The 25,742-nt window shown below is 35.7% G+C and overlaps 1 long non-coding RNA gene across 1 annotated transcript in view; it reads right to left on the bottom strand.

Annotated features, from left to right (window-relative positions):
- Positions 1–6,315: 6,315 nt before the first annotated feature.
- The window catches only part of LOC129628214 (uncharacterized), an 88,633-nt gene continuing 69,206 nt past the window's right edge, over positions 6,316–25,742 (bottom strand). The window contains exon 3 of the long non-coding RNA XR_008702743.1: positions 6,316–6,917. This is a non-coding gene — a long non-coding RNA (uncharacterized LOC129628214). The remainder of the gene's footprint in view (positions 6,918–25,742) is intronic.

The following is a 25,742-nucleotide window of genomic DNA, read 5'->3' on the forward strand; positions in this document are numbered from 1 at the left end:
TTTACCAGTTGAAAAACAGTAAATATTTACTAGTTTTGAAAAAACACCTCCCAGTAAAAGTTACCTCTTTCTTATCACTCTTTTGTAAAAATATTTTATACACATAATTAATTGCTTAAGAATAAAGTCTGAAGCCCTTAGTCTGTCATCCAAATCTGTCCTTATACTACAATTCCAACTGTATTTGTCAATTCAGTCTTTATACTCCTATAAAACCCAGCCATTAAAAATCTCAGACTCTACCATAACACAGATACATACACCTCTTAGTCTCTTCCACCCCTAAATTACCCTCATGCTAAGTACCTTTATGTCTCACACACTACATCTATTCATGGCGATTTTCTACTCTTATTTTGGCTCTTGACTGACATTCCTTCTCTCACTCAAAGTCCACAACAAATGCTAGTCTTACTAAGCACCCCAGATACAGTCAATAGGTTCCATAAAACATAATTATATTGATGTTTCATCTCATTACTTATTGCTAGTTGAACACATTTTTGTTAGCATTTCATATTCTTCAGTAAACTCTTCTTTACAGAGGCAAGAATAAAATATTGAACAACTGCTTAGGGGAGTAGGAAATATTCAAGTGGACGGTTCTAAATAGCCACTATACATTAGGTTAAACATTTTCTAGACACAGTAGGTTACAAATGTGACTGGCTATTGAGACTATCTAGGACTCAAGGTAGAAAATAAATAATATATTTTTTTTACTAACCATGAATTTCCTTTCTCACACTAAACTGATATATTTTACACAAGCTTAATGTGTTAATATCCAGAGGTCTTTAGTATTTGTAGGAGAGGACATTGATTAAAAAAAAAACAAAAAAAAAACTTGCAATTTTCCACCTACTCAGGGGATGTCTTCTCCACAAGCAGCTACATTTCCCTCTGCCATTGTAACACTGTCACTATTGTTCTTCTTCTTGTGTAGATGTTTATTTTTTCTTTTCATAGCTGTTTTCTGCCATAGTTGCCATGTGCTTGAGCTATTTTATCTTTTAAAGATATTACAAGATGTTTCTATCCTTCTCAACAGAGCAGTGATTTTATCATTGGGATTTTATTTCTGCATTTGGATGGTCATGTGTTTGTCAGAAAAGGTTTCTTTGATATAGAGTGTTTCTTAGTTTCTCAGTATTTTTACATATCTTTCAAAAGCATAGGATTTACATGTTAATATTCCATAATTCTTAACAATTAGACTTCTAGATTCCCTCAGACTGGATTAATAATTTAGATATACATTAATTTAAATTATACATGGATAGTTCTACCAATAATTATGACATATTAATGAGATTAATCAATAATGCATTATATTGACAACATATTATGATTAGTATTGTTATTCTTAATGATAGTTATAGATATTAATGAACAAAAATGATTTATCCTTATAAGATATTTAATACATCATGATAAAATACAAAGATGCTTAATAGAATCAGGGTACATTTGAAGCTGTATTCTTTAAAGATAAATAAGTGTACTGACAGTAACTGTATACAAACTATTATCAGTAGTCAGAAATCTACTAAATTTTATCATCTCATATTTTCCTTATCACCGTTTTTTCAAAATGACTTACAATGTATTAAATACTTACTTGAAGTAGTTATACAGCCCTCTATCTTGAAAATCATGAAGCACTTTAGGAAAAGGGCAACTAATTTGAAAATCAGAGATTTACATAATGTATTAAGTTCTTTGAGCCTCAGTTCAGTGACTCAGTCATGTCTGACATTTTGTGACCCCATGGAATGCAGCAGGCCAGGCTTACATGTCCATCACCAACTCCTGGAGCTTGCTCAAACTCAAGTCCATGAAGTCAGTGATGGATCTGAACCTCAGGTCCATCATAAAGATAAGTGTACTTATGTTAACTTGTATTTCCCTTTCCTCACTCAGCAATATAAAATAAAAAATATAATGATATATTATACTGGATACAACATAATCAAAGTTTGTTATTACAAACTGTCCCTACTTTTGTCACTGTTAATTTCACAGAAGCATTTATTTGACATCACTTCCTATTCTCATATTTGTCAACTTCAAGGTCTCGGTTTATTTTTCTGACCTACAACACTGTAAATTTAGCTGGCATTTAGCTTTCACAATTAGGTCACATTTAAAGATAAAAGAAAACAGCTGTTGGTTAAATATTAACTAAATAATTACATACTGACAACCAAAATAAAAAAGAAAAATGAAAACAAACTGAAAGCAATTACAACACATTTTCAATGTTCTGATGACTCTACAGCATACATCCAAGACTGCCTCATTTTATCTATGCTTTTCCTTTGATTCTATCCACCACTGCCTAGTAAGGCCTAGTGCCTTAAAACAAAAATCACCGGGGAATATCTATCTTAGAGCTTAAAGCTCACTTTTTTGTTTTTTACTACTATCAAAACTAATTCAGAAATAATCATGCCTTAGAAGAATTTAATCTGATTTTGCTCTTTTGTCTATGTGAAAGTTTCCATATTTAAATTAAAGAAAGCATCTTTCTATTCATCAACAAGCCAGGAATTAATGTATAAACTTCCTAGGGTTTCAAATGTATTTATGTTTTCATTCAATTAACTGATATCTATTGCGTGACCTAGAATAACAGTTATATACAAAATAGTTACATTAAAATTCCATACATAAGAATAAAGAAAACTGAGAACTGGAAGACTCACTTTCAAAGTAAAATTAACAATTTGCTTTTAAAAACAATAAGACAAAATTAATTGCACAAAATTGTTTAAAAATACCAGGAAGTACTGTAATATAAAAATGACAAAGTAAAAATAACCTATAACATCACTTCACTGAGATAACAACTATTATTATTAAATTTCATTTCTTCTTTTTTTGTATATACAAATACATCCATACAAAAATAGAACCATGCTATTTTGTAATATGCTTATTATACTCAATAATATATCATATACAATTTTCCATATTATTAAATGTACATAAATATCATTTTAATGACTTAATGGTATTTCATACATAAGCTTCCCAGTGGCTCAGCTGGTAAAGAATCCACCTGCCCCAGTACAGGAGACCCACGTTCAATCCCTGGGCTGGTAAGCTCCCCTGGAGAAGGAAATGGCAACCCACTCCACTATTCTTGCCTGGAGAATTCCAAGGACAGAGGAGCCTGGCAGGCTACAGTCCATGTGTTTGCAGAGTCATATATGACTGAGCGACTAATATCAACACCAAACTATTTGACACAGACTCAGTTATCCTGCCTAAACCCAACAGTTGAGCTAGTAATCAAATCCAGGTCTATCTGAAACCGAGGGGTGCTGTCTTTCCAGTGTATCACACAAAAATGTCCATGTAGTTCCTACTCATAGAACAAAGGGGAAAGTGAGCAAAGTAATAGCAACAGGACCACAGTGGGAAATTACAGATTTTATTCACTCTATAAATTCTTCTGCATAAAGAGGCAGGTACATGTACAATACACAAATATCCTATCACTTCCATTACTTTACACCTTCTCAATTTCATTTCCTGTATTTTCTATAAGGTCATGAATCTTCCACAGATGTAAGCTTCTGTCTAGCCACCAGAATATGTTAGAAATCACCTTCCAAGAAGTACCAAGGAGTTTGTGCTTTGGCACACTATTCAGGCTGTAATTTTTCTGTTTCTTATAGTCAAGACCCTTTAATATACAGGTAATTTAAAATATACATGCATAAGGATAAGAGATTTGTGGGGATGTTTTGTTGTGACTGTCTTCATCACTTTTCTTCCTGGAAAAAACATCTAATGCAAATAATTTTGGAACTTTATAAGTTCTTTCACTGGAAAGACACTGACCAATAATATCTTACATTAGTCATGTGGAGCTATGTGCAGAACTAGTTCTGAGAAAACTGTAAAATCTAATAAATCTTTTTTGGCCCTGCTTTCTTCTTTTGTGCCTCTTCCCCCTTTTCTGTTCTATAAACACACACACACACTAACTTCATAAGGCTGATAGTCTAGCTTTACTGTAAAAGCCATCCTATATACAATTGGCCCTCTGTATCACCAGGTTTTGTATCTGTGGATTCAACCTACTCTGGACTAAAAATATTTTGACAAAAAAAAAAAAATTCAGAAAGTTCTAAAAGGCAAAACTTAATCTTATCATGCTTGCAACTAATTACCTAGCATTTACAATGTATTAGGTATTATTAATATAAGTATTTGAGAGATGATTTAAAATATATGGGAGTATCTGCCATAGGTTAGATGTAAATACTATGCTGTTCTGTAAAAGTGGCTTGAGCATCATAGATTCGTGAGAGGTGGGTCATGGAACCAGTACCCATGGACTGAGAGACCACCGTAAACAGAAGAAAGGAGTGATTCTACATTTTAAGAGGGTAATTTTTAACATAAACGAACATCCCTACTGCCTCTTTTTACATAACATTCAAAATTAGTGACATGTAAATGTAAAAAATACTTGAAGCTTTGGGCTTTCCTGATGTTTTAACATTTTTCTAATACAAACAATCATCATGGTAAAAAAAATTATTGAGCACATACACACACATATACATACATACACACATACATAGACACAAATATACATACATACATATACATACATACACATACATATATATACATACACACATACATACATACACACATGCATACACAAGAATCAGACTTCAAAATACACACACACATATACATACATACACACATACATATATACATACACACACACACACATATATACAACATACACACATACATACATACACACACACATGCATACACAAGAATCAGACTTCAAAATGTTAGCAAACAGGATCTCTCAAAAAAACAGTATATTAAAAGAGGTATGTTTCACGTTCTTTTTTGTGAATGTCCATCCATTCAGGGTATGGATCGATAGAGAAACTTCATTGAAAAATATATTTAATCATTATCACAAACAAGCACCTAGAAGCCAATCATGTAAGCTAATACTTAATGCAATAAATGTCAAGACTGGCCTAGATACTTCCATGATTTTTTAATTTAGTTTCTGCCCATATCCAAAAATTCAGATTTAAAATTTAAATACTCATGTAATACAAAAAGTAAAGTTACATACTAAATGTCTTTAGCATGCATATTTGCATTTGTGTTGTTTATAGCTTTATTTTTTATCTGAACTGTAATTAAAATAGACTTAAATACTTTATTCTAAAATTGACAGTGTGCTCTAAAGATAACACAAATCCTCAGTTGACAGCTCACTGCACTTTTTAATGCTAAATAATCTTTTCTTTAGAAATGATATATAGGTAAGTGGCTTAAAACACAGTTGCTATTGTTTAGTCATTAAGTCATGGCCAAGTCTTTTGTGAACCTATGCACTGTAGCCTTCCATGCTACTCTGGCCATAGGATTTGCCAGACAAGAATACTGGAGTGGGTTGCCATGCCCTCCTCCAGGGGATCTTCCCAACCCAGGGATTGAACTGTATCTCCTCCACTGGCAGGTGGATTCTTTACTGCTGAGCCAAACAGGGCTGTCAAAAAGTACAGAATCTGGACTAAATCTTGGCTCCCTCACTTAGTAGTAATGAGACTCCAGGCAAGCCGCATCAGCACTCTAATGCCTACTTCTTCATCTAAACAATGGAGACAATGACAGCACTTATCTTACAGAATTAATGTAAGTGATGATTAATGAGTTGATCTACATGAAGTCATATTTATGTAAGGTGACCTAATATCAAGTCTCTTCCAGGTCTCAAGAAGTGCTATGTTAAGTATTATTAATAAGTGTTTTCTGTAGTGACTGATAAAAGTTGGTGTATTATGTTATAATACAGTTGTTAATATAATGCAGGTAGATCCAGTGCAGAAATTACATGGAGTCTGATATTACTCTCATTGAAACTATACATTTAAAACAAAAGACCTTCTATGTTAAACATAACTGCCATTCCTTCTCATAAATGTACTACTATCATGTAAGTAAATACTTAATGTGACAAATTTCAAGGTGGGTCCAGATTACTTCATAATTTTTCACATGATATTTGACATTTTTAAGAATCTTCAGTACTTAAAGTGAAAGTGAAGTCACTCAGTCATGTCCAACTCTTTGCAACCCCATGAGTTGTAGCCCACGGAGTTTTCCAGGCAAGAGTACTGGAGTGGGTTGCCATTCTCCAGGGGATCTTCCTGACCCAGGGATCACACCCGGGCTCAGTGACTTAAACTGGTATTTATGAACAGATATAATCAGTTTTAAGATTAAAATATTAAATTTAATATTTAGAATCAGTTATTAATAATAATGAATCCATCAATGAAAAATTTAATAGTTGTTTTTGTGTTGATTCATTTTTATTGATTCCCCACTTAAGAGACTAGTAACTCTATCATGTATTTCTTTTGTGCACAGGATACTAAGCTTTTATACTGAGAGTACATACTAATAAACACTGATTTAGCTATCTAAGTGAATAATATAAAAAATATGATAAATGCTTTACATGGAAAAACATAGCTGAATTCAAGGTCTTGCTATCATGTCTTCCTTCTCTTCTGCACAGTGCTTTCTTGACTTTCCCACTGCTGTTTCTCTTTTGGCTCCTCACTTTTTGTCATCCGTGACTCCTCTGGGTTGCCTCAATGCACAGTTATTACATAAAAGGTGCACCTGCCACTCTAATCAAGAGCTGTTCCTTTCTAAAGCTTCTGTTTATTATATTTGTATTGTATTTCTCCCATTTTCTGCATTTCATTATACTTCAGTGACCTTTTATCACAAGCTGCATCCTTCTGACAAAGTCATCATTCTCTCTTAAGATTCACGTTTCTTTTTATTTCTTCTTTTAGTCACTTGACATATAAGGAAAACCTCAGGCTTGTTCTTCAGGATCACAACTGTGAAGTCAAGAACACAGGAGCAATTCCTTAACAGGTCATATACTAGGTTCTAAATAAGTGTATCCCCAGTATCCTGCAAGCACATCTGCCAGTAACTCAACAGTAATTATTACCCTCTGAGACACCCCATCATTGGCAGTACCAGTGTACAGATGAAGACACACACAGTGAGGCAACCTGAGTGGTGGATGCATACAGGAGAGGTACAGACACCAATATGGTATATGTGTGTAAGGACATTTTAGGGGAAGACTTCTGAAAGAGATAAGGTAGTTGCATCTGAATCAAAGTTTCAATATTCTCTTACCATCTGCTCTGTGAGCCTGTCCTCCAAAAAGGCTCCTCACAACATCCGCACAGTTTTAAGCAAACAAGAAGTATCAAGAGCAGGACAGGGGGCATATTTTATGAAGCTCAGGGCAAAAAAAATGGTAGGACTCCTAGTACAAAATTATTATGAATCTCAAGACAGTGGGCCCTTCTGAGCATGGGGCATTATGACTGCACAGGTCAAATGCCCATGAAGTTGGCTCTAGTCAGAAGGAAGAATAATTCTCAAGAAGAGTAAGATTCCTCCTTTCTATTTTCTGTTGAAAAATTCCTTGCTATATGCAGCCATGGGTAACAGACATACCTGCAAAGCCTTTTAAAACTACAGCTTGCACTGAATTGAATTCACTTCACTAATACTTATAGAGCAGTTACTTTGTATAGAATACTACATTTATTACTGGCAAAGAAAAAAGTATACACTGTGGCCCTAAAGGAGATCAAAGAGTACTAGGGAGAGAATTACATACAGCACCTGAAATAAACATTATACTGTGGGAAATGCTGCAACAGAGCTATGAATATTAGCTGTTCCTTTCACCTGCTCCTGCCATATTGCAATATATTGTTTGCTTATTTGTCACCCAAGAGTCCTCAAAGTCCTTTTTATTACATTAACCTCAGTGCCTAATATTGTACTCTGTGTATAAAAACTCAAGATTTTAAATTTAAGAGTAAATAAGTGGTCCAGAGAAGACTCATCTATAATTGTAATTTTTTTAGGTTTATGTCTGAAAAAGTATTGTCTTTTGAATCACTTGCTAACTGAGTCTGAATTAGAATTCTGACTCCTATTTATTTTACAGCCTGTTCAAGAGAGGTAGCTTGTTCTGCTCTTTTACAGCAGGAGGGTTCATTAGCCTGAGGACCACTATGAGAATGAGAAACAATATACATATAGTGCTTGACCTCTCCTCAATCCAAATGCTGTAATGAATCACACTCCTCTCTGATCTTCCTTCTCTCTATTTAGCATAATGGGAAGGAGCCCAAAGTCTGAATTTAAATTTTACCACAACTGTGTTAAATAGAAGAAAACAACAGAATGGGAAGGACTAGAGATCTCTTCAAGAAAATCAGAGATACAAAGGGAACATTTCATGCAAATAAGGGCACAATAAAGGACAGGTATGGACCTAACAGAAACAGAGATATTAAGAAGTGGTGGAAAGAATATACAGAACTATACAAAAAAGATCTTTATGACCCAGATAACCACGATGGTGTGATCGCTCACCTAGAGCCAGACATGCTGGAATGTGAAGTCAAGTTGGCCTTAGGAAGCATCACAACGAACACAGCTAGCAGAGGTGATGAAATTCCAGTTCAGTTCAGTTCAGTTCAGTCGCTCAGTCGTGTCCGACTCTTTGCGATCCCATGAATCGCAGCACTCCAGGCCTCCCTGTCCATCACCAACTCCCGGAGTTCACTCAGACTCACGCCCATCGAGTCAGTGATGCCATCCAGCCATTTTATCCTCTGTCGTCCCCTTCTCCTCCTGCCCCAATTCCACCCAGCATCAGAGTCTTTTCCAATGAGTCAACTCTTCCAGTTAAGCTATTTCAAATCCTAAAAGATGATGCTGTGAAAGTGATGCACTCAACATGCCAGCAAATTTGGAAAACTCAACAGGGCCCACAGGACTGGAAAAGGTCAGCTTTCATTCCAATCCCAAAGAAGGGCAATGCCAAAGAATGTTCAAACTATCTCACAATTGCACTCATCTCACACGCTAGCAAAGTAATGCTCAAAATTCTCCAAACCATGCTTCAACAGTACATTAACCATGAATTCCCAGATGTTCAAGCAAAATGTAGAAAATGGAGAGAAAATGAGGTCAAACTGCCAACATATGCTGGATCATTGAAAAAGAGAATTCCAGAAAAGCATCTACTTTCACTTTATTGATTACACCAAAGCATTTGACTGTGTAGATTACAACAAACTGTGGAAAATTCTTCAAGAGATGGGAATGCCTGACCACCTGATCTGCCTCCTGAGAAATCTGTATGCAGGTCAAGAAGCAACAGTTAGAACCAGGCATGGAACAACAGACTGGTTCCAAATCAGGAAAGGAGTACATCAGAGCTGTATATCATCACCCTGCTTATTTAACTTATATGCAGAGTACATCATGCGAAATGCAGGACTGGATGAAGCACAAACTAGAATCATGATTTCAAGGAAAGATATCAATAACCTCAGATATACTGATAACAACACCCTTATGGCACAAAGTTAAGAAGAACTAAAGAGCCTCTTGATGAAAGTTAAAGAGCAGAGTGAAAAAGCTGGCTTCAAACTCAACATTCAAAAAATGAAGATGAATGTCATTCGGTCCCATCTCTTCATGGCAAACAGATAGGGAAACAATGGAATCAGTGACAGACTTTCTTTTCTTGGCTCCAAAATCACTGCAGATGGTGACTGCAGCCATGAAATTAGAAGATACTTGTTCCTTTGAAGAAAAGCTATGACCAACCTAAACACATATTAAAAAGCAGAGACATTACTTGGCCGACAAAGGTCTGTCTAGTCAAAATATGGTTTTTGCAGTAGTCATGTAGGGATGTGGGAGTTGGATTATAAAGAAAGATGAGCGCTGAATAATTGATACTTTGAATTGTGGTGTTGGAGAACACTCTTGAGAGTCCCTTGGGCTATAAGGAGATAAAACCAATCAATCCTAAAGGGAATAGGTTCTGAATATTCATTGGAAGGACTGATGCTGAAGCTGAGACTGCAATACTTTGGCCATCTGATGCAAAGAACTGACTCATTTGAAAAGACCCTGATGCTGGGAAAGATTGAAGGCAGGAGGAGAAGGGGATGATAGAGGATGAGATGGTTGATGGCATCACCAACTCAATGGACATGAGTTTGAGCAGGCTTCAGGAGTTCGTGATGAACAGGGAGGCCTAGCATGCTGCAGTCCATGGGGTCGCAGAGTCAGACGCAACTGAGCGAATGAACTGAACTGAACAGCTGTGTTATCCTGAGCAGTTAACTTAACCTCTATGGGCCTCAATTTTCTTCATGAATGAAACAAGGAAAAAAAAAAATAAAACCATTACCACAATGTTCTCATGGAGATTATGTAAGTTTTGTATGTAAAGCATTGGGAAACTATATCTGACCCATGGTAAGTATTTCAGAGTCTCTGCAATTAGTATTATTACTGTGAAAGTGAAAGTGAGATTCTCTCAGTCATGTCTGACTCTTTGCGACTCCATGGACTATACAGTCCATGGAATTCTCTAGGCCAGAATACTGGAGAGGGTAGCCTTTCCCTTCTCCAGGGCATCCTTCAAACCCAGTGATTGAACCCAGGCATCTCGCATTGCAGGCAGATTCTTTACCAGCTGAGCCACAAGGGAAGCCCAATAATACTGGGTAGCCTATCTCTTCTCCAGGGTATCTTCCCCACCCAGGAATTGAACTGTGGTCTCCTGCATTGCAGGTGGATTCTTTACCAACTGAGCTCACCATTATTTACTTGGAGCAGTATTAAAACCTCAAATTCTTATTAGACTCCTTATATGGGATCTCATCAAAATAGCTCTCACATATATCCATTCCACAGTGACTTCATTCAAATTCGCACATGTGTATTTTTCTGAATGAAATAGCACATTGCTTCTCCTGATATACAAACACTTCTATTAGCTTTCCCTTTAATTACAAAATAAATATTGAAAAAAAAAAAAAAAAAACAACCTCTGAATCACCTCTCTATTTTCTAGTCTCTGAAATCTCTCATACCTAAACTTCAAATACAGATTAAAAATTTATTATCAGTGTCCATATATTTATATGGATATTGTTAAACCTTTATATTTTGCTTCTTATTTACCTTTGCATATTTTGACAGGTATATAAGAAGCTAGTAAGTTTATTATGATTTATCATTTGACATATAGGCCCTTAGTGAAACCAATTAAAATTGTGAAACCAGTTAACAAACATTTTTATATTACATATTCACTGTTATTGACAGAGTCAAACTGTTTGAAAGTAACTAGACAAAAAGAGTAAAGGGAAAGTAACTGAGATAAAAATTTGTATCTCCATCTTTTTTCTGACCATTTTGACACTGGGAAGATTTCTTAAAACTTCTGACCTTAATTTCCTTCCCTATCAACAAAGGGAAAAGAATACTTTTTCCATTTAATTCACAGGGACATTGTGAGAACCAATATATTCAAATGAAGATTAACAAACTTAGAGATATTATAATATTTTAATATAAATATATCAAATATTTTCATGTATTACAATAAATATGAGCCATACTTATGTTATTCATTACTATAATAATATTCCAAATTAACAAAAATATTTTCCTTCCACTTAACACATTTTCTTTTAATTAAGAAACTAATGTACCATTATCATTAGAAAATCTTCTAAAAGGTACTAGAACAAAAATATGAATTAGTGTTGTTTATTATGATGATTTCACATTTTTACAAATGAAAAAGAAATTCAGAATACTAAGCTGTACTCAAAGTTTAAGTCTTAATCTTTCATTTAATGACAATCATATACAAAATGAGCTTTTTTATATGCAGGATCCTGGGTGCAAAACGTACTCAGCAATAAACCTTTCCTAGCTTGCTCCTTGGAAGAAAAGCTATGATAAAGCTAGGCAGCATATTAAAAAGCAGAGACATTACTTTGCCAACAAAGGTCCATATAGTCACAGCTATGGTTTTAACAGTAGTTATGTATGGATGTAAGTGTTGGACTATAAAGAAAGTTGAGAGACAGAGAAATGATTCTTTGAAATTGCACTTGAGAAAAAGGTGAAATTATAGTGTTGGAGAAGGGTCTTGAGCATCCCTTGGACTGCAAGGAAATCAAACCAGTCAATCATAAAGGAAATCAACCCTGAATATTGATTGGAAGGACTGATGCCAAAACTGAAGCTCCAATATTTTGGCCACATGATGCAAAGAGCTGACTCATTGGAAGATGAGTAGGAAAGACTGAATGCAGGAAGAGAAGGGGACAACAGAGGATGAGATGGTTGGATGGCATCAACGACTCGAGGGACATGAGTTTGAGCAAGCTCTGGGAGATGGTGATGGACAGGGAAGCCTAGTGTGCTGCAGCCCATGGGTTCACAAAAAGTCAGACACAACTGAGCGATTGAATTGAACTGAACAGCAACCAACTCCAGTACTCTTGCCTGGGAAATACCGTGGACAGAGGAGCCTGGTAGGCTACAGTCTATGGGGTCGCGAAGAGTCAGACACGACTGAGCACCTTCACTTTCATTTTTCACTTGCATGTACTGGAGAAGGAAATGGCAACCCACTCCAGTGTTCTTGCCTGGAGAACCCCATTGATGGGAGCCTGGTGGGCTGCCATTTATGGGGTCGCACAGAGTCAGACACACTGACGTGACTTAGCAGCAGCAGAGCTGATATAATGTGAAAATGAAGAGTAAACTACTACAATTATAATCATATTTGATTAATAAATAAAGAAATGTATATTGACCTGATAAACAACATCTTAGAAAAAATATGTGGCTATCTGTTACAGTAAGTAGAATTTGGGTATTGAATTGATAAAAATATTTTGAAAATGTGGTTAATAAAGGAAATAAAACAGAGAAGGTAAGATTTTACCAACTTCTACAGCTCTTTAATGCAATGTTACCTAAAAATTAGTTTTTTTTCCTATCCTTTGAAATTTAAATCAGACTTTTAGCACTAGAAAATCAGAATTCTTTGAAAGAGCTAATAAAGAAAGGTAAACACATAGGAAAACCTAGAAGTAGAAGAAAATAAAAACAAATATATAAAAACCATAGGGGTAAATTTAACAGGAAAAGTCAAATGTATGAGAACTATATCATATAAAAGTAAAGTCATTTGAAAACATTAACAGTGGATTGGAAAACAGAAATATTATCATCTATATTTATTTATGGATTCACTCAATGCATTTTTAGTGAGACCTATTTATGTATAAGGCAATGATCTATGCTTTTTTATTTTTAAAATTTTATTTTTAAACTTTACATAATTGTATTAGTTTTGCCAAATATCAAAATGAATCCACCACAGGTATACATGTGTTCCCCATCCTGAACCCTCCTCCCCCCTCCCTCCCCATACCATCCCTCTGGGTCGTCCCAGTGCACCAGCCCCAAGCATCCAGTATCGTGCATCGAACCTGGACTGGCAATGATCTATGCTTTGGAAACATTAAAAATAATCATTCAGGGACCTGCCCTTAAATTAGCTGGAGTCAAACAGAAATTCTAATACATGAACATAAATAACCACAATGCAGATCAGAGAGAAGCAAGACTTACAGTAGACATACAGACCAACTGTGATGGTGTTAGAAAAGCCAAAGATTGTTGCATATGGAAAGCAGCTCTTGAAGAGATTGTTTTACAGATAGAGCAGGAAAATAGGATGTTGCATAACAGAAAATGAAACAAGTATATATGGGTAATAACAACTTAATTAAGGATCAAGTCTAGCACATCAAGTCTAGCTGCTGGAGGGGAAGCAGAAAAATATAAGACTTCAATAAGGTTTTGAAGTGTTTTGAATAACAAGATAAAGATCTCTATTTCACTGGTAAGCAGAGAAATTGTAGGCATTTTTTTTTTCTTTTTTTTCTTTGGACAAGCGAATAATGCCACTAAAGGAGTACAATAAACCCTTAACAGTGTAAAACCAAAACAGCCTAACATAAGATGTCAGGGACCTCATTTTAAGAGCTCTCAACTCTAGATAGAGGATCACTGCAGGAATAAAGCAATGAAGCATGAAGGGTCTAGTGTGGTGCTCATTCTAGGAATAGAAAAAAGGGCAAAGGCAGATTATGGGTAGGGATTTAACCACTCACATTCCCCCAAAGCATCCATATCTGCTAAAGTGTAATCTACTGTGTAATCACAGCTTTCCCTCTTACCCTTAAGTTCCTCTGACAGAAATTCTGGGCCACTATTGCAGAAGGAAATTATTAAGAAATAACCAATGCTATCCATTAGTTTGAAAATAAGTATGTAGAGTGATAGTAATTGGGAAATATGCTCAGTTCAGTTCAGTTCAGTCACTCAGTTGTGTCTGAGTTTTTGTGACCCCATGGACTACAGCACACCAGGCTTCCTTGTCCAATGCCAGCTCCCAGAGCTTGCTCAAACTAATGCCCATCAAATCGGTGATGCCATCCAACCATCTCATCCTCTGTCGTCCCCTTCTCCTCCTGCCTTCAATCTTTCCCAGCATGAGGGTCTTTTCCAATGACTCAGTTCTTCACATCAGGTGGCCAAAGTGTCAGAGTTTTGGCTTCCGCATCAGTCCTTCCAATGAATATTCAGGACTGATTTCCTTTAGGACTGGTTTGATCTCCTTATAGTCCCAGGAATGGTCAAGAGTGTCCATTGGCAAATGAATGGATAAGAAAGCTATGGTACATGTACACAATGGAATATTAATCAGCTATTAAAAAGAATGCATTTGAATCACTTCTAACGGTGGATGAAACTGGAGCCTATTATACAGTGAGGTAAGTCAGAAAGAAAAACACCAATACAGTATATTAATACATTTATATGGAATTTAGAAAGATGGTAACGAAGATTATGGCGTCTGGTCCTATCACTTCATGGGAAATAGATGGGGAAACAGCGGAAACAGTGTCAGACTTGATTTTTTTGGGCTCCAAAATCACTGCAGATGGTGACTGCAGCCATGAAATTAAAAGATGCTTACTCCTTGGAAGGAAAGTTATGACCAACCTAGATAGCATATTCAAAAGCACAGACATTACTTTGCCAATGAAGGTCCATCTAGTCAAGGCTATGGCTTTTCCTGTGGTCATGTATGGATGTGAGAGTTGGACTGTGAAGAAAGCTGAGCACCAAAGAATTGATGCTTTTGAATTATGGTGTTGGAGAAGACTCTTGAGAGTCCCTTGGACTGCAAGGAGATCCAACCAGTCCATTCTGAAGGAGATCAGCCCTGGGATTTCTTTGGAAGGTATGATGCTAAAGCTGAAACTCCAGTACTTTGGCCACCTCATTCGAAGAGTTGACCCATTGGAAAAGACTCTGATGCTGGGAGGGATTTGGGGCATGAGGAGAAGGGGACGACAGAGGATGAGATGGCTGGATGGCATCACTGACCCGATGGATGTGAGTATGAGTGAACTCCAGGAGTTGGTGATGGACAGGGAGGCCTGGCATGCTGCGATTCATGGGGTTGCAAAGAGTCGGACACGACTGAGTGGCAGAACTGAACTGAACTGAATGATGATCCTATATGCAAGACAGCAAAAGAGACATAAATGTAAAGAATAGACTTTTTGACTCTGTGGGAGAAGGCGAGGGTGGGATGATTGAGAGAATAACACTGAAACATGTATATTACCATATGTGAAACAGATCGCCAGTCCAAGTTCAATGCTTGAAACAGGGCACTCAAAGTCGGTGCACTGGAATGACCGGGAAGGATGGGATGGGCAGGGAGGTGGGAAAGAAGTCCAGGATGGTGGGCACATGTACACCCAAGGCTGATTCATTTCAATGTATGTCAAAAACCACTACAATATTGTAAAGTAATTAGCCTCCAATTGAAATAAAAAATAATTTTTAAAAAAGAGCATTCTCCAACACTACAGTTCAAAAGCATCAATTCTCTGTGCTCTACTTTCTTTATATGCTAGTGTGAAGGAATGCAAGATGAGTTTAAAACAAGGTGTAATGTGTCTCAGGTGCCACCTTGATACCCAGAGGAAGTTATCAAGTAGTAATCTATAAACTGTTTTAGAGCCCAGAGAATATATAGGGGTGGGTTAATACTAATATGGAGAAAAAGAAAGGGATAGAACTGAGAGACTAAGGAAAGAACATTAGGGTATACCCAAATTTAACAGATGAAAGAAGAGGAAAGAATCACAGAAGAAAGGCAGGCTAGTGACTATGTAGGATAAGGGAAATCTGGTGATGTGTGGGGATTAAAAATATAAGAAGTAAATAACTGGTCAAAAATTTATGTCAATTCTCTCACTTCATCTAATGTTTAAGTTTTTTATCTATTGATCATCTGTTGTGATATTTTTTAAATCATACAGAAGTAGAGGGAAAATGTAGAAACATCCCTGAGTAGTCCTAAAATGCAGAATTAACCATTATTAAGATTTTGGCCTATTTCCCTCCATGTACTTTTACTTTTAAGGCTTCCCTGCTGGCTCAGTGGTAAAGAATCAGTGTCCAAGTGGCCAAGCAGGAGAGACAGGTTCGTTCCTTGGGTCAGAATGATTCTCTGGAGAAGGAAATGGCAACTCACTCCAGTATTCTTGCCTGGAAAATTCCATGGACAGAGGAGCCTGAAGGGTTACAGTCCATGGGGTTGCAGAAAGAGGTGAACATGATTTAGCAATTAAACAAAAACAATTTTTACTTATGTGAATTCATACTGAACATACAATGTCATATTATAGCTACATTTTCATTTATTTATATTTCTCATTTCATTCAAATTCTTTTAAACAGTATGTGAATGTAGGCATAATATCCACCTTTTATCTATATAATAAGTTAGATCATAATTTGCACATCTTCTCATAAGTACATTTTAAATGTATTTCTTTTTCTATTCCTTTTGAGGAAAATGCTCAATAGTGGGCATGTTTTCTTTATAAGCAAAAAAAGATCAGCAAGCCTAAATCCCAATGAACTGGTAAATGCAAGCTAAAAGTTTTTTACTTGATATTTATGCTTTCCCAGATTACATCATTCCTTGCACTGAAACAAGAGTCTCAGTCCAAAGCAAGGGTTCTCTCTGAGCACATTTTGAATATTTGTTTTTAGGGATATTGGACTTCACAGTGATTAGGCACCACAGACACTGGCAACTGTATCTGCGGTCATGATTTTGTTTGTAAGAACAAACACCCAACTCTTCCATTGGAACATATCCATATTTAAATGAATGCTAGTTTAGAATTGCACTCAGTTTATTTCTCCTTTATGATACAATTAGTTCTTTTCTATTGATTTTTTTAAAATTGTGTGGGTAGATATTATCTGTGAATTTTATCTTAGGATAATAAAATTATGCCATAAAGATATGACAAATATTGGTTGTGGAAGGGGATGTTGGCTCTGACAGGTAACAACGATTAGTCTCAGGCCTTTATACTCAAAATTCCTTATTAATAATTGATACGTCATCTACCTGCTTGCTAACCTAATACAAGACTCAGTGTGTTTATTTTTAAACTAAGTCCTAGGCATTAAAACTGTGTTATGTATACTGACTTTGTTTTTAAAACAGAAGTATAAATGAGGAAATGATTTATTAAAATATGATAATCTGAAAATAAGTAGTAAAAACTAGGAACATTAACATAGTGTCTAACAGTGGTTTATTTCAATTTGTTGGTGCTAAAAGGATCAATAAATAGATATGATATCATCTTGAGATCATTGTGTAAGTATGATGACTGAAACTTCTGAGAAATGCATCTGTGATTATTTTCCTATTAAATTATAGATTAATTGAAAACAGACAATAGAAACTAGACAATTTCCTGGGCATATGCAGAAATTATCATTATAGCATGTGTATTCAGGTGAATAAAATCTGAGATAGCTTTCCTATACACTTGCCTATGCTTAATGTTTACTGAAGTAAAAACATTTCTTTGTTAAATTTATAAGGTTGTAGTGTCACAGGTAACTCTTTAGAGTACCATTCAATAAAAGGCATTGACATATGGAAGAGACTGCAAGGAGGAAGTTGATTTCTTTGACAAGTAACCTTTTCCATATTATTAAGAAATGTAAAAGAAAACATGTTAGAATAATTTTTAAAGTGAATGCAATGAGATATTTTGTTTACAAATGTTTAAAATCTATTACATGAATTTATATTTCAGAGGATCACACATACATTTAGAAAGTAAAATTTTCCATTTTCACCATATACTCTACAGCTTCATGACAAGAATAAATATGTTCTTCTGAAAAGAAATATTATTTCTCAATAGGTGAGAAAAACTTGTAGCAAGTCTTAAAAAGAGTTAATGCAACTCTCTCCAAAGAAAATCTTCTGTCTCAATATGTTACTCACATTTTCTAAAACTTTCAAAGCCCTCTTATTTCCTCTTGCATTAAGTCTACATTTCTCCTTAAACTGTTCTCACCACATGCATACAAATCTGTTTTCTATTTTCCTCAAAACATAATGTCTCAGAAACTGCTGGTTGCCTATTCAATAGCCGTTTGCTCCATTTTCCTTCTTAACAGTTTTCTGCTCCCTCTCAGTGTGGCACAGGGATAAATCATAAATATTAGTCAGTTATGTTAATTCAATTCCCAATTCTAATGAAGGCTGTGACTTAGTTATGCCAATTAAGGGGATTCTGCTGAGGAAATCTGAGAAAATATTTCCTCACACTGAAAACCCACCCTGTTTCTTCTGCTCTGTAGAACTGTAACTGAATATGTTACTCTGTACTGTGGTAGAAATCTAGCCATCTATAAAACAGTCAACCTGAGGACTAAGTCCACAATTCAAAGACAAAGTTCAAAAAAGACAGATTAAATGTTGGAAATTTCTTTCAAAGCTTCTCTCCACTCTACTTCATGACTGCTATGGTGGTAACTGTTAAATGAGATAATATATTCCCTTTAAATTTATACTTTCCTGAGTTGGATTTTCTGTTATTTGCTACCAGGAACGTCGTAACAGACATCATATTGAAATGTGCAATATAATATTCATATTTCTCCATTAGTACCTTGTTCCCTTTGCTTTGAATAACCTATGTTTTCCTTTAAGCCTATTCAAATTCTTAACGTATTCAGGAAATAACAAGAAGCTCACCTCCTCTATAATTTTAGGCTTAACATAATTGCCTTCACCTTTCTTTTCCCTCTGTGAATTTGCACAGCACTCATGGTCAATAAAAGACAACTGGCATAAAATAATATTTTAGTGTTTAGTATTTGCCTTATAATGAAATTATGTATTCAGCATATGCTGAGCATCTTTAGTGTGTCAGGCCCAGTGATACATATGTGGGATACAGAGTGTAATAGTACTCTGTTCCTGTCCACAAACAGCTCAAGGCTAGAAGAAATAACAAATAAAATAAAAGCAACTTCTCTTTTCTGCAAAGACTGGAATACACGTATGTACAAGGGCAGTGGCAGAAAAGAACAATAATCTGGTCTATCTGGGGGCAGTCAGAAACTCTGAGCCACGTCTTAAAGAACAAGTCAGAGTTCATCAGGTTGACAAGGGTGATTAAGGGCTTTATAGTCAAAAAGGATATGATATACAAAGGCAAAGAAATGTGAATTAGCATGACTCCTTCAAGGACCTAAAGTTAATTTGTTTTGGTTTGAGAATACACTCCAATGAGGAAACGGCTCATAAATTAAGCTGGAAAGGTAGGCAATGAATACTTCAAAAAAACAAAACAAACAACAAAAAAAACTATTTTCTGTATTTGTTCTCCAATTATATTTTGAGGTCAGTTATGATTTCAGTGAACATATTCCAGAAATGCAAAATGATAATGATTTCAAACTCCCTGCATGTTTGGCCCATAGATTTACTTAAACTAGTCTGAGAGTATTTGATTCATTGAATTTTAAGATAGCAGTATTGCCATTATATGCTACTTCACTTTTTTTTTTTTTTTTTTTTTTTAATCAATAGCACCTAAAACTGTTCCGTGAACACTGCAGGTATTCTACTTCTTAATGAATTTGCTATGTTGGTTATATAGAGTAGGAAAATCTTGAAGTGAAGATGTACTATGGTATTTCCTCATTATTAGTAATTTAATTTTCTGTTTTTAGAGTGAATCTTAATATCCCACATTCCATGGAACAACTATGCCCGTGCATCACAGCCACTGAGCCTGCACTCCTAGAGCACAGGCACCGCAACTACTGAGCCTACGTGCTGCAACTCCTGAAGTCGGTGCACCTCGGGCCTGTGCTCCACAAGAGACGCCACTGCGATGAGAAGCCTGTGCACCGCCAACGAAGAGCAGCCCCCGCTTGACACAACTAGAGGAGATCCCTCGTAAACAAAGCCTCAGCACAGACAAAAATACAAAAATACAGATAAATAAATAAATATTTATTTTTTAAAAAAGAATACTGAAGTGAGTAGCTATTTCCTTCTCCAGGGATCTTCCTGACCCAGGGATCGAATTTGCATCTCTTGCATTGGCAGGCGGACTCTTTACCACTGAACCACCTGGAAAGCCCATCTGCCTCCTTAAGTTTTGTTTTACTGTAGGTGGAAATGGACCATAAAATTTCCTCAAACATAAATCCACCAAAAGTTTTCTTTGCATAGACTGTCTTTATCTAAGTTTATGGACACACAGATTATTGTTAATAAATAATAAATCACTATTTAATACTTATTTCTTAAAGCAGTATATTTAGAAAATAGTTACTTTCCTACACAAGAAGAAAAAGTATGTGTCCATAGAAATAGTCACTTCAACTAGATGTGTATCATTGCAAACCACTGAGATAAAATTAAAATTGTGTCTAGAATCTATTGATAGTGTTAAACATGTGGTGATTATCACCATATGTAATTCTTGCTTGCAGTTATACTATTAAATATAGTTGGCTCACAGTGTTGGCAAAGAGTTCATCTTCCTTGTTGTTACATAAATATCAGCAGCAATGTTTGTCAGATTTTCTTCCCCTGGAACATTATATAAATTTTACTTTAAATTTGAATCAGTTGTTAAACTTTACATTCCATAACAGTGTTAAGAGTGGCAACAGATCCCAAATGCCTTCTGCCAAATACCCGAGTTTGAAGCCTAGGTTTGTCACAGAAGGCCACATGAACTCAATATATTCACTAAGTTTCAAGTAATGTGATATGCTAGCATAGCTTATTCTATCTCCTGAGTATCAAAGGAAACTATATTGCACATGGAGCTACAAGAACCACAGTGGTACTCAAATCTAATCAGTACCATATATTAAAAATAAAAAAAAAAAAGTCATGGTTCCACTGGCTAGAAGCAGAAGAATCACAAAATAACCAATCTTTCAGGAGGAGGACATACCATAGACAATTCAAAGAAACAAAAAACAAACCTACACAATGGGCTATAATTCTCATTCATTAGGAAACAGAGCTAGGTTTCCTAATGTTTTTCCATCATATGCATTCCTTTAACCTCCTATGTGCCCAGTGAAAATTTCATGCAAATAATATTCATTTTCCAAATACCAAAGAAAATGAGATACTGCATTTTCCATGGAATATATAAGAAAATATTTCCCAAGTCATATAAAGTAGACATAAAAGTCCAGCTTTCATATTTGTGAACATAACTATAGGAGGAGAATTTTTTAAGAGGTAACTTTTCATCTATTTAAAAAACTCAATGTTTTTTTATCATGTGATATTAAATGTCTGGCAATTCAGATACACAGGAAATCACACACTTCATTTCTCAGCTCAATCAGTATTCCTTAGGTAAAATATTTATTTGTGTGTGTTTTTTTCAAGTTTCTATCTATATATTTGAAAATATTAAGTATTTTTTCTACCAATAGGAAAAACCTCCTTAAAAGTAAATTACTTATTCTGAGGACAAAAATTGTTCCAAATCATAAAAGCGAGGTCGATTATACAGTAGTAACAGTTCACAAATGACACCCTACATAATGTTACATGACAATCTGTATCAGTAATAAGATTTTGTATTTTTGTTGAAACAAGTTTTCCTTAATGATTCTGTTGTGAAAGTGAAGTCGCTCAGTCATGTCTGACTCTTTGCAACCCCATGGACTGTAGCCTACCAGGCTCCTCTGTCCATGGGATTTTCCAGGCAATAGTATTGGAGTGGATTGCCATTTTGCACTGTTTTGAGCTTAGATGTTTGATACTGGAATACATTCTTAAATAATGGTGGTTATGTTTTGCCTCATTTTAATGTGCATTTTTTAAATTTTTTGTTAATGATTTATTACTTACTATTATTTTATATTCATTTTAGACTAGGGAAATGATGTTAGACAAAAAAGCAAATTTGAGCAATTTTCTTATTCAAGTTTAAAATGGGTCATAAAGCAGTGGAGACAGTTCGCAACATAAACTGTGCATTTTTCTCAGGAACTGCTAATGAACTTACAGTGCAGTGGTGGTTCAAGTTTTGCAAAGGAGACAAGAGCCTTGAAGATGAGGCGCTCAGTGGCCGACTGAGAACCATCATCGAAGCTGATCTTACAACTGCACAACAAGTTGCCAAAGAACTCAATGTCAATTATTCTATGGTCATTTGAAATTTGAAGTAAATTGGAAAGGTGAAAAACTCGATAAGTGGGTGATTCATGAGCTGACCAGAAACCAAAAAAGTCATCGTTTTGAAATGTTGTCTTCACTTATTCTATGTAAAAATAATGAACCATTTCTCAATTGGATTGTGATGTGTGACAAACAGTGGATTTTATACAACAACCAGTGATGACCAGCTCAGTGGTTGGATTGAGAAGAAGCTCCAAAGCACTTACCCAAGCCAAACTTGCACCAAAAAAGGTCACGGCCACTGTTTGGTGGTCTGCTGCCGATCTGTTCTACAGCTTTCTGAATCCTGGAAAAACCATTTCATCTGAGAAGTATGTTCAGTAAACTGATGAGAAGCACTGAAAACTGCAGTGCCTACAGCGAGCATCGGTCAACAGAACGGGACCAATTCCTCTCTGCAACAATGCCCAACCACATGTTGCACAACCAATGCTTCAAAAGTTGAACAAATTGGGATAGGAACTTTTGTCTCACCCACCATATTCACCTGTCATCTACCAACTGACTACCAACTTACTCAAGCTGTCAAGCATCTTGACAACTTTCTGCAATGAAAATGCTTCCACAACCAGTAGGAGGCAGAAATGCTTTCCAAGATTTTGTCAAATCCCAAAGCATGGATTTTTATGTTACAGGAATGAATAAACTTATTTCTCATTGGCAGAAATGTGTTGATAGTAATGGCTCCTACTTTGATTAATAAAGATGTGTTTGAGCCTAGTTACAATGATTTAAATTTCAAAGTCTGAAACTGCAATAATTTTTTCACTAATCTTAAATATTTCACTTTTTAGGGAAATATGGAAAGCTAAAAAGCAAGTACTTCACACATGCAACATCAGTATTAATAGCAAACAAATAACAACACAGTGATACTAACATAACACACTTTCATTCCTAAACCAGAATTTGATCATTTAGTATTTTTTGATAATTCCCCTACAGCTGTCAGTATGAATTAAATGGAAAGAATGTTATAAGGCTGCTAAATAAACATTATTTATAGGAGATAAAATAAGGTTAATTTGATAATGGAGTAAGGAATATTATTGCTATTTTCTTTTATATTTCAAAGCTTTGAGATAGCTTCAAGTTGAAATATTCCTTCCAGCATTGCCTTTATCAGAATTTATTTCAAAGTCTAGATGAGACCAAAAAAATATAAATCTCTAGATGGGGAAATAGTGGAAACAATGGCTGACTTTATTTTTCTAGGCTCCAAAATCACTGCAGATGGTGATTGCAGCCATGAAATTAAAAGATGCTTACTCCTTGGAAGGAAAGCTATGACCAACCTAGACAGCATATTAAAAAGCAGAGACATTACTTTGCCAACAAAGGTCCGTCTAGTCAAGGCTATCGTTTTTCCAGTGGTCACGTATGGATGTGAGAGTTGGATTATAAAGAAAGCTGAGTACCAAAGAATTGATACTTTTGAACTGTGGTGTTGGAGAAGACTCTTGAGAGTCCCTTGGACAGCAAAGATATCCAACCAGTCCATCCTAAAGGAGATCAGTCCTGGGTGTTCACTGGAAGGACTGATGTTAAAGCTGAAACTCCAATACTTTGGCCACAGGATGCGAAGAGCTCTTTGGAAAAGACCAATGCTGGGAAAGATTGAGGACAGGAGGAGAAGGGGATGACAGAGGATGAGATGGTTGGATGGCATCACCAACTCACTGGACATGGGTTTGGGTGGACTCCGGGAGTTAGTGATGGACAGGGAGGCCTGCATGCTGCAGTTCATGGGGTCGCAAAGAATCGGACACGACTGAGTGACTGAACTGAACTGAACTGATTCTTACTAAAAACAGATCTAAAATAAAAAGAATAATGTTTGCACAATCTGTATCTGAATTGCTCATTATGTGTTGTGAGACAATTTATCTTCATGGTATTTGCATCTTTAATTTCAAAAATACTTGTTCACTGACATTAAGATAGTACTTTAAACCGTTAAAGATAGCACTTTCTAATTTAGGCTTATACATCAGAAAAATATGCAAACCTTTACATATGAACATTTAATATTCTAATTTTAAATTATTTTATGATCTATTTTGTTGGGAAACAAAATGTGATTTTGAAGGATGTCATTGGAAAATGTCAAAGTTTTGCAGTTTATTGATGTATAAAGAGATCTGTTAAAATCATTAATTCATTAAAGTGCTGAGTTTATAACCAACTCTAAACTTTGTTCTGGTTGTCACATGGGTGTCTGTCCTGAGCATATAGAGAGACGGTCTGGGTTTTCATTTTTATATACACATCATGTTACAGAGAGAAAATATTACTTTATCTTTAGTGTGTTTTTCAATGCCAAATAGGTTTTATACCATCCCAGGTATTTTAGTCAACAGACACACACCATCTAATAGCTGGTATATATTCTAACTTAAGAACATTGTGCCTTGAGACTTATGCCTTGTTTTTTTATAGTGTTCAATTCACTTAGCTTATCCTGGAACCAAAGAAACACCAAAGAAACCCTTGCTGGAGTGAATTGCACTAGCAAACACATTTGAAAAATTGCAATAAAAAATAAACCAGCCTGTAAAGATTTGATTGGGCTCCTTATAAAAATACATTATAGAAAGGAGACATTTAACTTCAGTGACATCTAGTTTTACTTTTAATAATCAGCAACATGAGAAATTTATTTCCTATCTGGAACTAACACCTGGGTAAGAAAAAAGACACATTTATAAACATGGAAAACAAGAGAACAATAAAAAGTATATGTTGCAATTACAAAATAACATAAAGTGAAAGTGAAGTCTCTCAGTTGTGACCGACTCTTTGTGACCCCATGGATTGTAGCCTACCAGGCTCCTCTGTCCATGGGATTTTCCAGGCAACAGTACTGGAGTGGATTGCCATTTCCTTCTCCAGGGGATCTTCCCAACCCAGGGCTGTAGCCGCACAGGCTCCTCTGTCATGTCGGGTCTGTCAGAACCAAACCCGGGTCTCCCGCATTGTACACAGACACTTTATCGTCTGAGCCACCAGGGAAGTCCACAAAATAACATAACTCTTAACTAAATATAATGGGACTTTTAATCCAAATATGCATTATCTCTTTCAAAGTAATCACTTTAGACAACCATTCAGATAATGCCAATGACAATGTCATCATTCAAAACATTCTTACTCCCTG

The sequence above is a fragment of the Bubalus kerabau genome, chromosome 15 (assembly GCF_029407905.1).
Source record: "Bubalus kerabau isolate K-KA32 ecotype Philippines breed swamp buffalo chromosome 15, PCC_UOA_SB_1v2, whole genome shotgun sequence".
NCBI classification, from domain to species: domain Eukaryota; kingdom Metazoa; phylum Chordata; class Mammalia; order Artiodactyla; family Bovidae; genus Bubalus; species Bubalus kerabau.